Source organism: Lepisosteus platostomus, chromosome 16, assembly GCF_059453375.1.
Source record: "Lepisosteus platostomus isolate fLepPlt1 chromosome 16, fLepPlt1.hap1, whole genome shotgun sequence".
Taxonomy (NCBI): domain Eukaryota; kingdom Metazoa; phylum Chordata; class Actinopteri; order Semionotiformes; family Lepisosteidae; genus Lepisosteus; species Lepisosteus platostomus.
Genome location: NC_142626.1, coordinates 9,241,825 through 9,255,839, shown reverse-complemented (window position 1 = coordinate 9,255,839; position 14,015 = coordinate 9,241,825). Strand labels below are relative to the sequence as shown.

General features: G+C 42.2%; 1 protein-coding gene across 2 annotated transcripts in view; it reads left to right on the top strand.

Moving 5' to 3' along the window:
* The window catches only part of LOC148646821 (NLR family CARD domain-containing protein 3-like), a 231,538-nt gene that overhangs the window by 38,666 nt on the left and 178,857 nt on the right, over positions 1-14,015 (top strand). The window lies entirely within an intron of this gene.

Here is a 14,015-nt window from a genome sequence, read left to right as displayed (position 1 = left end):
GTGAAGGTAGGAATTGCATTCCTTCCAAAAACTTCTTCTTATGTCTGACCAATTTATGTTTGTGGGAATTGCACAAGTCAGACTTGCTACAGGCTGAAGCAGGCAAGGACTGTACAGAAGCAGCCACTATACCACACTGCGGTACACTGCCCACAGAAACGTCACTGGACAAAGAATATTGATAGCACTTATAATGTGTTAGACATTAGTGAAAACATTAGCTTTATTCAATCTGTTGTTAAATGCACCTAATGTAGAATATAAATATGTATTCATGTAATAAAAGGGAAATTTTGGTAGCTGAAAATAACAAGTTTCTTAATGTTTTTGACAATATTAATTTATTATTTTAAATATATTTATATAGATGGTAGTGGTAGCGTATTCTACGTTCCTCATGTGCAAAGGCATGGAATTGTTTAACTCTGTGACTTGTGGTTATTTTGGAAATATTTTGACGTGCTTGTTTTAAATACATTTTGCTGTGGTTATTGTTGTAATGGAATTGAAAGGCTTGTGAACTGAGTGATGTTTTGGTTGAGTGGTAGAATTGTCACCTGTGAACCAGAAGCTCCACGGATCAGGTCATGCCCAATACATCAGTGCTTTTAGTTAATAGACTCTTTCTTTGATAGTAAAATACAATAAGGTGTACTATATTGACTTATTATTTTTATATATCACAGTTAAACATTAAAATATTATACTAATAAATGAATAATGTAAGTTAGTTAGCAAAATGTGAATAATGTGAGTGAAAACTAGTTCTACCAGATGTTCAGAGAGAGAGTCAGAGAATTTAAAGATGCCCTTAAACAGAAATCACAATTGAGGTTTTTAAATGCCTATTTGTTTTTAATATTAATTATTAAAGCCACTACACATAATATATTTTTAAATAAGTGATATCTAATATAAGAGAGAGGAATTAATAAGACAAAAATTACAAACTGTTTTAATGTTGTGCTACAATCTCTCTTGTTCCCCTTCTTCTCCACTTTGATTATGAGGATGCTGGGACCCCTGCAGGTTGAGAAATGTGGGAAAGTGGAGGAGGGGTGCGACAGGCAAAACATGAAAAAAGAGGATTTGATATCATGAGAATTTCAGTGAGACAGGTCATGCTGTAATATGCGTGGACAGTTTAAACTGAATAGCAGTTCTTTTCAGTGTAGTAACATGAGCATGCTTAAACTTAAACAATCTTTAACCAACAAATTTGAAATCTTTTAATACAGAAGTTATTAACCTATTTCATACTCACATGCGATTTGGGGAAGGGTGTGCCCAGCAATGTTTAATGAGCATCAGGAGTCTATTTCGAGACTACTCAACCAAATAGCTTTAGTAAATTGACAAAAGTCTGTACTTTCAGGTTTCATACAACAAGATCAAATTGTATTTCGTTAAGTAACTACAATAACTCTTGGAATTCATGTGTGAACTGGCTTCATCACTATGTTCTCCTTCCCACTGATAGCTGATGTGTGGAGAGCATACTGTCACTTTGGCTGCCTTTGCATTATGTTGCTACACACTGGTCCTGGTGGAGGAGAGTCTCCATTATCTGTAAGTGCTTTGAGTGGAGTGTCCCTACTGCAGTTCAGTCCGTTTTGAAACTCTTAAGATCTATCAGTTTGCTTCCATACTTCATACTGTAGGTAATTTGCTTTTCCTGCGGGAAAAATGTGGTAGAGCAGGAGAGGAAGCATGAGAAAGGTGCAGTCCACTGCTGTTAGTCATAGAAATGTTAGTCAGTGAAATACAATGTTTTTTTTAAGCCATTGTGTCTAATATATTTTTATAATGAAAATCTTTAACTCATTCTCTAATAATGTCAACAGAGTACACATTAAATATTATTTTTATTTATTTTATATATCAGTCTGTTAAATATTCACATTACATTCACAATCTCTTAAGCCTTTTGCAGATGGCTGCCAAGTTTCACTCTATTGTGTCACCATTTGTACATATGATGAGAATGATACAGCTCTGTGAAAGTTGCCCCCCCCAAATGAAACAAACGATGAAACCCACCACGTTTGTTAATGCTCTGTTAGTGCTGTTTTGTGCCACTAAATGTAGTGTATGTGATGTTTTCGTTTTCAAGATATAGCACCTTTTTCATGGGTGTGATGTCACTCAGATCCCCTAAAATGCTGCAAGGAACCGAACAGGTCTTATTGATTAGTGCTGTGTTTGTGCCATTGAAAGTAGCTTTCTAGCTGCTTTTATCCCCAAGACATAGTGCCTTAATTTTGGGTAATTATATTACTATGTATGACAATCTTGAGTGGTAGCAACACATTCTGGGCAGTTCAGGCACTGAATTACTGATTGAGAGTATAACAATGTTTTTAATTTTCTGTCTGTCTGGCCTTTGACAGATATTTTGCATTTGAATACCAGTATTTTCTTTGTGTCTATGTGAACAGTAAATTTAAATAATCTCCAATATCATACTATAACCGCAAGAGTTGTCATTTCAGCCTAAAAAGCAAATGTTAACAATTGCATTTTCTAAAAAAATTGCTTTAACTGTCATGTCATAATACTTTGTAGCTGTCAGTGCCAGTATTTCTTTAAACCGAAGAAGTAATCAGTTTTTCATTGTGTCCTTTTTAAATAGGAAATTCAAAAAACATCTAAATGCTTCAACTCGTCTTTTGATTTATGTATTTAAAAAAGTTACAATGATCAACTTCCCCCGTTAAAAGACCATTGTTGTACTTTCTGTAGTATGCAAAGCAAATACATAAATGTGGAATTGTACCAGGAAATTGGATTATATATTTTTGTATGATCACTTTATGTACTACATTAAATAGCACTGGAAAGACTACCACATCATATATATAGACCACTGATACTTGAAAATATTTTTGTTAATTAAAGAACATTTGAAGAGTGACTTCTGTATAGTATTTGAATTGGAACATTTGTAAAATGATGCATCTGCCAGTTCAATCATTTTCTAACTGCTTTATCTAGTACAGGGTTGTGGGGAGCTGGAGCTTATCCTGGCAAGCAACTGGCACAAAGCAGGAACAACCTGGACGAGATGCCAGTCCGCTGCAGAGCACACACAGATACAGACATGCACACATTCTCACCAGGACTCATTTTCCCAGAAGCCAATTAAACTACCAGTATGTCTTTGAACTGTTGAAGGAGATGGGAACACCGAGGGGAAACCCATGTTAACACGGGGAAAACATGTAAATGGCACACCAGGAACTGAACCCTTTCAATTGAGCTACCTTAAATGACACAGTCACAAATGGAGCAGTAACGAATGAGATCGGTCCAGTTGTACACTTTGTAGGGGGGGGGGGGGGGCTGAGTGATGTAACCCATTCCCTGTAAAAATAAGAAACTAGACATTGGAAATGGAAGGAGCACAAACACTAGTCCCAGATCATCTAGGTGATGCCACCTTGTGTCAGAGAGGCGAAAGGTAGCTGGACCCAGTTACTCTGTGACCTGCATGGGGAACTCCATAGATGTCTGAGCTGGATATGCCTGGATTCTGTCCTGGGAAAGTAGAAGTTTGTGTCCAAGCATGAAGGTGGCTGGTGAGCTCTATGGCGAGCTGTGTGGCCATGTGGTGGAGCAGTGTATGGAAGGGTTTAAGTTCAATGGAAATTGATTCAGTGAGCTCATACAATTAAAGAATGCAATACAAATATACAACAAATTCAATAACGGAATGCATCCATTCAACATATTCACAAAACATCCTAAACTCACACCAGTAATACAATAATAACAGTGAGATAAGTAACAGTGGGGCCTAATAGAGCCATGCAAAAATATCAGAGTTGAAATGCAGAATATATGCATCTCACAGCCTCCAAATAGGTGCTGTTATAGACCTAGTAATCCTTGTCTTAATAGACCTAATCTACTTGTCAGAGGGGAGGTAGTAGATAGAGGTTGGGCAGTGTGGGAAGGGTCAGCAAGGATCTTCAGCGCTTTGCATTTCAAAGTGAGTCCACAGAAGGAAGGTGACATCCTGTAGTTTTGAAAGTGATATACACTACTCTTTCTACCTGCTTCTTGTCCTGGGCAGAAGTGTTGCCGTACCGCATAGTGATGCAGAAGGCCAAAACACTCTTGATGACAGATCTCTGTAAAAGAGGTTTAATGCTTCCTGTGACACTCCATCACGTCTTTAACTGTCTCAGGAAGACGAGCCTGTGGTGAGCTTTCTTGACCATAATGGGTGTGTTGACCTCCCATTTTAGAGTGTTGGAGATGATGGTGCCCAGGAACTTAAATTTGTCCACCACCTTTACAGCCTGACCATTGATGAGTAGTGGTGAGAGTTTGCTTTGCTAAATTTACAGTATTTACAGTAGTTCGAGATCGAGGCTGCACTGTTCAACTCATTGAGCTATTTAATTTAATTATACTGACTCACCATTGTTTGTGATGAGGCCTGTGAAAGCATTGACATCAGCTTTTTGACTGAACCTTAATGTGAAATAGTCATTTGTGTTCAGATAGTAAAGCATATGTGATCAGACACAACCCTGAGGAGTTCCTGTGCTCAAAATGAGAGGCTTAAAAATGGTACCTTCAGCTTCACCAGCTGCTTCCTATCAGAAAGGAAATCCAGTAGTCAATAGCATAGAGTCTGATCAATACCCATATCTGCTAGCTTATTTAAAAGCTTGAAAGGGGTGATCGTGTTAAAAGCAGAACTGCAGTCAATAGAGAGGACCTGGCTGCTTCTAGATGTTGAAATATGTCATGGAGCCCCAGGGAGACTGCATCCTCCACTGACCTGTTTGCTCTATAGGCTAACTAGCCTGGGGTCCACGTACAATTTAGACAGGAAGTTGGCTATAAGTCATTCCAAAACTTTCATAATAATAGACATCAAGAATACTGATCTGTAGTTATTGAGGCAGCTCACAGTGAATTTCTTAGGTACTGGTATTAGAAATCATCTTAAAGCAGTGTGGTACCTTAGCCTGTTTAAGGGATCAATTGAAAATACCTGTAAACATAGGAGCAAGCTGAGTGGCATGATATTTTGGTATAGCTCAACCAAAACTCAAACTCAGCGGACACAGACTGCAGCCCATTGTCGGCGGTTATGGCCTATAGGGCAAAGAGGGAATCCAGAAAGTCCGTGATCTCTTCAATAGTTACAGATAGAGATGGGGACACTATACTGTAAAAAGGCACTCTACTTCAGATGAGAGGTTAAACCAAGGTCCTGACTCTCTGTGGTCATAAACAATCCCAGGGTGTTTATCAAAAAGAGTAGGGGTGTAACCCCAATGTCCTGGCCAAATTTCCCATTGGCCTTTACCCATCATGGCCTCCTAATAACCCCAATCTCTGAACTGGGTTCATCACTCTGCTCTCCTCCCCACTGAGAGCTGCAGTGTGGGGAGTGTGCTTGTGCACTATGGCTGCCATTGCTATATAAAAAGCGCTATATAAGTGTAAGGAATTATCTTCTGGAAACAGCTGAGGTGGAAGCTACAGTGGTGTGAAAAAGTGTTTGCCCCCTTCCTGATTTCTTTTTTTTGCATGTTTTTCACACTGACATGTTTCAGATTATCAAACAAATTGAAATATTAGACAAAGATAACACAAGTAAACACAAAATGCAGTTTTTAAATGAAGGTTTTTATTATTAAGGGGGGAAAAAAATCCAAACCTACATGGCCCTGTGTGAAAAAGTGATTGCCCCCTAAACCTAATAACTGGTTGGGCCACCCTTAGCAGCAACAACTGTAATCAAACATTTGTGATAACTGGCAATGAGTCTTTTACAGCGCTGTGGAGGAATTTTGGCCCACTCATCTTTGCAGAATTGTTGTAATTCAGCCTAATTGGAGGGTTTTCGAGCTTTAACCGCTTTTTTAAGGTCATGCCACAACATCTCAATCGGATTCAGGTCAGGACTTTGACTAGGCCACTCCAAAGTCTTCATTTTGTTTTTCTTAAGCCATTCAGAGGTGGACTGAAGCAGCAAAACAGCCCCAGACCCCATCACACTACCACCACCATATTTTACTGTCAGTATGATGTTCCTTTTCTGAAATGCTGTGTTACTTTTACGCCAGATGTAATGGGACGCACACCTTCCAAAAAGTTCAACTTTTGTCTCGTCAGTCCACAGAGTATTTTCCCAAAAGTCTTGGGGATCATCAAGATGTTTTCTGGAAAAACTGAGACGAGCCTTTATGTTCTTTTTGCTCAGCAGTGGTTTTCGTCTTGGAACTCTGCCATGCAGGCCATTTTTGCCCAGTCTCTTTCTTATGGTGGAGTCATGAACGCTGACCTTAACTGAGGCCTGCAGTTCTTTGGATGTTGGATGTTGGATGCCATTTGTGGATAATGGCTCTCACTGTGGTTCGCTGGAGTCCCAAAGCTTTAGAAATGGCTTTATAACCTTTTCCAGACTGATAAATCTCAATTACTCTGTTTCTCATTTGTTCCTGAATTTCTTTGGATTGCAGCATGATGTCTAGCTTTTGAGGATCATTTGATCTACTTCACTTTGTCAGGTAGGTCCTATTTAAGTAAGTAAGGGTGTAGAGTAACCTGAAGTGAATTTTGTGAAAACAAAGAAGCTGGAGAATTGTGTGGTGAGCTCCCCACTGTGGGGATTGGGTACCTGTCTGGTATAACAGCTTTGTTCACTGCGTTCAGGTCCACACAGATTCACAGGCCTCCTGTCTTCCTCCTGGCCACTACCAGATTGGATACCCATGGGGAGGCATCAACCAGTTCAGGTGGTTGGTGTGGAGGAGGGGCTGGAGAGGCAGAGCTTGAATGTCACCAATGTTATATCGTGAACCAGGCACAGACTATATGAATACATTTGGCATATAATGTTATAGTGGTCTTTGAAGTCATATGGCTTGCTGGGCTGTGTCAGTGTGTCTTTGTGCAGGTGTGCTCTCTTGAAGTATAGTATGATGTCACTGTGGTCAGAAAGAGGAGTTGTGGTCAGACAGTGAAGGTGCTTATAGCAGAGGGGTCCAGGTGACCATAGTTGACCACACTGCTGCCCAGAGCTGAGCTGTAACCAAACCTTTCTAAAAAGTCCCATTTGGTCCTTCCATTGATGATGTACAAGCCCAGCCTTTGACTTTGATAGAGCTGTAGCTGTGGTAGTTCCACACCAGGATTGGGAACCGCTGTAATACAGGGTCTAAGGAGAAACAGAGCCTTACCGAGCCAGCAATGGGTACAAGGCAGCATATACTGGTCAGAACACTTTTTGGAACCCCAGTCCATCACAGGACACACAGACACAAATGCTCTGAGAAAAGAGCACATTTCCCCAAAAATTAATTAACCCACTAGTATATCTTTTGACTGTGGGAGGGAACCGAAACACCTGGAGGACATCTACGGGAGCATGCAGACTCCATGCACATAGCACTCCAGGAATTAAACTAAGGGCCCCAGCGTTGCAAGGCAACAGTGCTCACCCCTGCTCCATCATGCTCCCATCCTCTCAATCACGTAGACCAGAATTATTGACCCTAATAATAAATCAGAGCTAATAACATCAGAATAGAAATATATCAACTATGAGAGTTGATAGTCTATCTTGAAATTTTAATTTGCTTCATGTAATTCATTTTAAAACAGCTTTAAAGCCTTTTAATAATTCACTAAGCCAGTGCTTCCCTTGAGCCTCTCAGCAAGACTGACTCCACTTTCTCACCACCACTCCCCCATTTATATACAACAGGCCAGCCCCTCCTCCTGGTTAAACCACAAACTGTAAACACTGAAAATGGGGAACGAGAAAAGGTTCTGAAAACATCAGAAAAGACAATTGTTTCACCCTAGACTAAAATAAATATATTAAAATAATATACATTATACATTAATCTAAACATATAGCAAGTTATAGAAAAACATAAAAATTATTATAAGGCATATGGTGATCTGAATTGATGGCACTGCTATTCAGAAACAGTAGTCAGGTCTGAGTAGCATAAATATGGACAAGTTCACCAGAGTTGGTTTAGGGTTAGGGTTAAATGTAATTTTCAGCTAAGAAATTTGTTTTTAACCGAGTGTCCAGAAGATATGTTTTCTAAAACCAATTGAATCAGGTAAAAGGAAACTGTTCAACTTTGGCTCATCAGATTTGTGAGGGAAAGTGCACATTTCCTTGTGAATACTGCTAAATGAATGGATGATAAAACACACATTTTTCATTTTATGTTATAATAGTTTTAACAGAAATGGAAAATTTCCACTGTCTGTAAAACTCTTTTTAGTAAGGCACTCAGATGCCGGAGTTTCAGTGGCCCACACACTTAGTAATACCATTCCAGGTGTTTACAATAAAATATGTAGAATTTTTTAGATTTGTTCCATTTGTCTCAAATGTTTATTTTTATTTTTTATTCAGGCTAGAAGACACATACTGTAGGGAAAGGTCTATAAGCATTTTCAGACTTGTTAAGGTCCAGAACTTAAAATATTGATCTGAAAAAAATCTATTTATTGCTTTATGTTTTTTTTTCTGGATATTTCTGTCTGGTGAGTGGAAACAGTCAATAAAGAAACATGAAGACATGAAGACAAAAAGACAATAAAGAAATATGATTTTGTCCGCATAATGCTCAAGAAGGTAGCTTCAATTTAAGCTCTAAAGTAGGGCTCTAGTGTCTACATGTCCAGAGATATTGCAAAATGTTTGAGGGGATATCTTTCCAGACAGAAATTGTCTCTGGATGTCTGTGTCAACTGGCCATACTGGCCATAAAAGGTAAGGGGTGAAGCTTGCTCTCATCACAGAAAGAGCGTTGCTGATCTTGGTGCTGAAGTTGCTCCTCGGAGAATTCAAACAATCTGAACACAGAGCCGGACTCGAGTCCTGCTGCAAGTGAGAGAACTCAGACTGTCCCAGGATATAATGCTCTTACTGCCTATTGTAGATTATTGCATAGAATATCAGACTATACATCAGAATATTATATACTCTGTCGACAATGAAGTCCAACTGTATCAATGTTAACTGAATTTAAGTGAAACGCACAGCTAGTTTGTGAATCACAAGATTTCCCCTTTGGCAGACAAAGTCTCAGGCAGAATTCTGGTTTGTATGGACTTGCTCTCTCTTGGCTGCTGTCTTGTACTAAAGTTTAGTTTCCTAAATTGGACAAGGTGGAAGCAATCACATGGTAAATTTTTCACCCAGGCTTTGATTGAGAGACTAAGACAAAGAATATGAGTAAAGTTCATGACCTTATAACATGGCTGGGGGAAAGCAGGAATTCAGGGCTCTGTGATAAACCCTATGACTTTCAACAGTTTTCATCAACTGCTTATGGCCCAGCCTTGTGTCCTGCTGAATCCAGCAGGAGACCCTTAAACTCACCCTGGTCCTCTTTCTACTGGACACCTGTGGGGTTGTCCTGTCCCCACTGCTTCCTTTCCTCCTCCGTCTGCTAGAGGAGTGGGGCTGTCTGTGTATGTGGAGATGAGGAGCTGCTTTGTCAGTCCTGGACTCCACTGTTTCTAATTAACTCTCATGGGAGAGCTGGAGCCAGACCTGACAAGCAATGGGCACAATGCAGGGCCTTGGAGAGGATGTCAGATCATCACAACACAGACAGAGGAAACCTGTGTGAACCAAGAGAACATGCAAACTCCACACAAATAGCACTTCCGGTGAACTTCCTGAACCCAGGGTCCCAGCACTGCGATACAGCAATGTTCACCACTGAGCCACTGCCTGAACCAACCATATCCATACTCCTCAAATGGAAGACAGAACGGGGCCATTTTTCATTCTTCACAAACAGACTGCTCTGAGCCGGTGTCATCTAGCTACACCACCTGCAGATGTCCATGTCAGATTTCATCTGCACTGCCTCTCAGGTGATGCTATAAATGTAGGGTCATCCCTCTATAGTGCCTTCTCTCTAGCCTAGCCTGCTCATGTCCCTGCTCTTTGGTAATAGAGTCTCATACCTTAGAGGAATGGTCTCTGGACACAGCTGAGGGGAAAGCTCTTATCACGATCCACACTCCCGCGTGCACCTCCCGGTGTACAAACCTGCGCCGCTATTAGCAATTAGCCCTGTACTCCCTGTTTTCCCATATAAACCCGTTCTCTCCATTCACTCCTCGCTCACTGTTGAGATAGTCATAGCTTTCTCTTGTGCGCTTTTCTTCATTAACTGTTTACTGCTTGTTGTTTGTTGTTTTTTCATTGTTGTTTACTGTTTAGTTTTTTTTTTCACATATCCAAGGTGCAATTCTTAGGCTACATCATTTCCCCACTTGAAATTGGGGGTGTTGAGATGGACCCAGCCAAGACGGAAGCCATTAAGGACTGGCCCACCCCCAAGAACTTGAAGAAAATTCAGCGCTTTCTGGGGTTTGCCAATTTTTACCGCCGCTTTATCAGGGACTTCAGTTCTGTTGCAGCCCCCATTACCTTCTTGACCCGCAAGGGTCCCAGGCAAGGCAAGTGGTCCCCCGAAGCCGACCGCGCCTTTCTCCACTTAAAACACCTTTTCACCTCTGCCCCCCTCCTCCCCCACCTGGGGAAGTCGATGCCTCTGCTCATGGAGTTGGCACCATTCTATCCCAACGTCATGGAGACAAGGGTATCCTTCACACCTGTGCCTTTCTATCTCGAAGACTATCCCCTGCCGAGTTGAATTACGATGTGGGTGACAGGGAACTACTTGCCATCAAGCTCGCTCTCGAAGAGTGGAGACACTGGCTGGAGGGTGCCCTGCATCCCTTCGCCGTTCTCACCGATCACAAGAATCTGTCCTACCCTCAGTCAGCAAAGAGGCTTAATCCCCGTCAAGCCCGGTGGTCCTTATTCTTCACCTGATTTAACTTCTTTATCTCCTACAACCCTGGCTCCAAGAATGTCAAGGCTGACGCCCTTTCCCGCCTGCATGACCCTCCTAATGCTGAAAGACCTCCTGAACCCATTATTCCCCCTCATACGTTTATTGCCGCCATCTGCTGTGACATTGAGGACCAGCCCGTACCCCCCCAGTGCCCCACAGATAAACTTTTCGTTCCTGACTATGTTTGCGCCAACATCCTCTGCTGGGTTCATGACTCTCTCTTGGCCAGACACCCTGGAGTTCGCCACAGCTGAGAGCTCATCTCCGCTCACTTCTGGTGGCCCTCTCTCAAAACTGACATTACCGACTATGTTAAGGCTTGCCCGACTTGTGCCAGGATCAAGACTCCTCGTCTCAAGAAAACTGGTCTCCTTCAACCCCTCCCCATTCCCAGGCGTACCTGGTCTCATATCGCCGTGGACTTCCTCACTGACCTTCCGTTAAGTCAAGGCAAGTCTTTAATTATGGTCATTACGGATAGATTCTCCAAAACCGCCCACTTTATCCCCCTTACCTCGTTACCCACTGCCCAGGAAAAAGCTGACGTCTTCATCCTCCAGGTCTTTAGACTCCACGACTTACTGTCTGATATTGTCTCTGACAGAGGTCCCCAGTTTACATCCCATTTTTGGAAAACCTTCTGGAAAGCTCTAGGCACCTCCATCTCCCTTACCACCGGCTACCACCCCGAAACTACTGGCCAGACCGAGAGCCTGAACCAGGACCTTTTAACTTCCCTGCGTGCTTATGTTTCCGCATCCCAGGACAACTGGACCTCCCTGCTACCTTGGGCAGAATACGCTCATAACTCCCTCTTCTCCTCCTCCACCAGCAGCTCACCCTTCCTCTGCTCCTTGGGATATCAACCCTCTCTCCTGCCTATTACCAGCCCCGATTCGGATGTCCCCTTGGTACGTCAATATGTGTCTTCTCTCAGGAAGCTCTGGAAAACAGTCCGGTCCTCACTTTTGAAAACCTCATGTAACTATAAGAGGGCAGCTGACAAGCACCGAAGACCCTTCCCCAGGCTCCGTAGAGGACAGTTTGTTTGGCTTTCCACCAAGAATATCCCTTTACGCCAACCCTCTGCCAAATTGGGACCCTGTATTATCGTCACTTTCCGGGTCGTTTCCAGGATTACCCCGGTTTCTTTTCAACTTGCTCTCCTCCCTTCCCTCCGGATACACCCTACCTTCCACGTCTCTCTTCTTAAACCTTACCATCATTCCCCCCTCTCTAGATCTCAACCTCAGCCGCCTCCACCCCGACTTATCGACTCCCACCTTTACTGTTAATAAGATTCTGGATTCTCGTTGGCACACGGGGCAGCGCTAGTAACTTGTGGACTGGGAAGGATACGGGCCGGAGGACAGATCTTGGATTCCGGAGCAGGACATCCTAGATAAATCCCTTATGAAGTCGTTCCATCAATCTACGGTCTCCGGAGCCGCCCGTGGGGGGGGTACTGTCACGAACCACACTCCCACGTGCACCTCCGGGCGTACACACCTGCGCCTGCTATTAGCAATTAGCCCTGCACTCCCTGTTTTCCCATATAAACCCGTTCTCTCCATTCACTCCTCGCTCACTGTTGAGATAGTCATAGCTTTCTCTTGTGCGCTTTTCTTCATATACAGTTTACTGGATTCCAACCCTGCACTGCCTCCGACCTTGACCTCGTCTCTGTCTCGTGTCTCTTGTATTTGGTTACCTCGCATTTTAACCACTGGATTCCTGACCTAGCCTGACCTAACCTAACCCCGACCTTGAACTTTGTCTCTCGTCTCTTGGAAGTCTAACCTGATTCCTTTTAGCACCGCATAGGGTCCGATCATCTATACCACTAGTCCACATTGATTAGTGTGACAGCTCTGTGCAGGCTGTGCACAGATCTCGGCTGTCTGCACTCCCTCACACTCCCCAGAGAACTCGTTTGGGGTGCAGTAGGATACACACCCTGCCTGGGGATGCCTGTACAGATCTCCCTCAGTAAAACAGCTGATGGTCTGCATCCTGCTTCCCTCAGATTTCCCTTTCAGCTGCATTTCTGCATCTCAGCTGCATATTTTCAAATGTCCTTCAATCTACAAATCATCTTTTCTCTGTGAAAGAAATCAATCATTATTCGTCTTCCAAAAACTGCCAGGTCAACTGAGCTTAACAGCTACAGGTCAGCTGCTCTTACATCTTTCCCATGAAAAGTCTGGAGAGAATCTTTAAGAATCTTAAAGCATAAAGACCCCCTGCAGTTTGCATATAGAGAAAGGAGGGGGCAGACAATGGAATACTCACATTGTTAAATCCGGTCTATCAGCAACTTGATCAAGCAAGGTCATATGTAAGGATATTATCTGTTGACTTTCTCTCTGCTTTTAACACAATACAACAATTGCAGCTTGCATAGACACTCTCAGAACGTCACGCTAAACAGTATATTGATAAGTTACTGTAGGTCCTAAACGTCTTAACAAATAGGACTCAACAGTTCAAACTGGGGAACTGGTTAATTAGACATTCGCTGTGCTTCCACTGGATCACGACAGGGCTCTGTTTTGTCTCCCTTACTGTCCTTTTTGTACATTTCATTAAGGACATTATATGTAGATTAAGGACACAGCACTGGTCAGCTTACTAAGGAACCCAGAAAACCATCATTGACCCATTCTAAAGGACCGTACTAAATGGTGTGAAGAGTTCTCATTACAGGTAATGTTTTAAAAACAAAGGAGCTGGTCATTGATTTTAAGAAAAATGCAACACTGCTCCAATCTACACTAACTAATGGTCAGACTGTCAAAATTGTCAATGACTACAGGTATACAGGACTGGCCAGAGAAAAAAACGGAGTTAGGACAAATGTTGCAACACCATTTATAAAAAAAAAACTCAACAGAGACTCTTTTCTAAGTAAGCTTAGCAATTTCAAGGTAGATAGAACAATGCTATCACTTTTCTTCAAGTCTTTGATTGAAAGTGTATTAACATACTGTCTCACTTGCTGGTTTGGTAACATCAGTACCGTTGATTGTAATAGCCTGAAAAAAATAGTCAAATTAAGAAGCAAATAATTGTGGCAAATCAAATCACCTTAAATATCCTCTTCAAACAGAAAGTGGTAGAGAAACTGTGTACTGTGGATTGTGT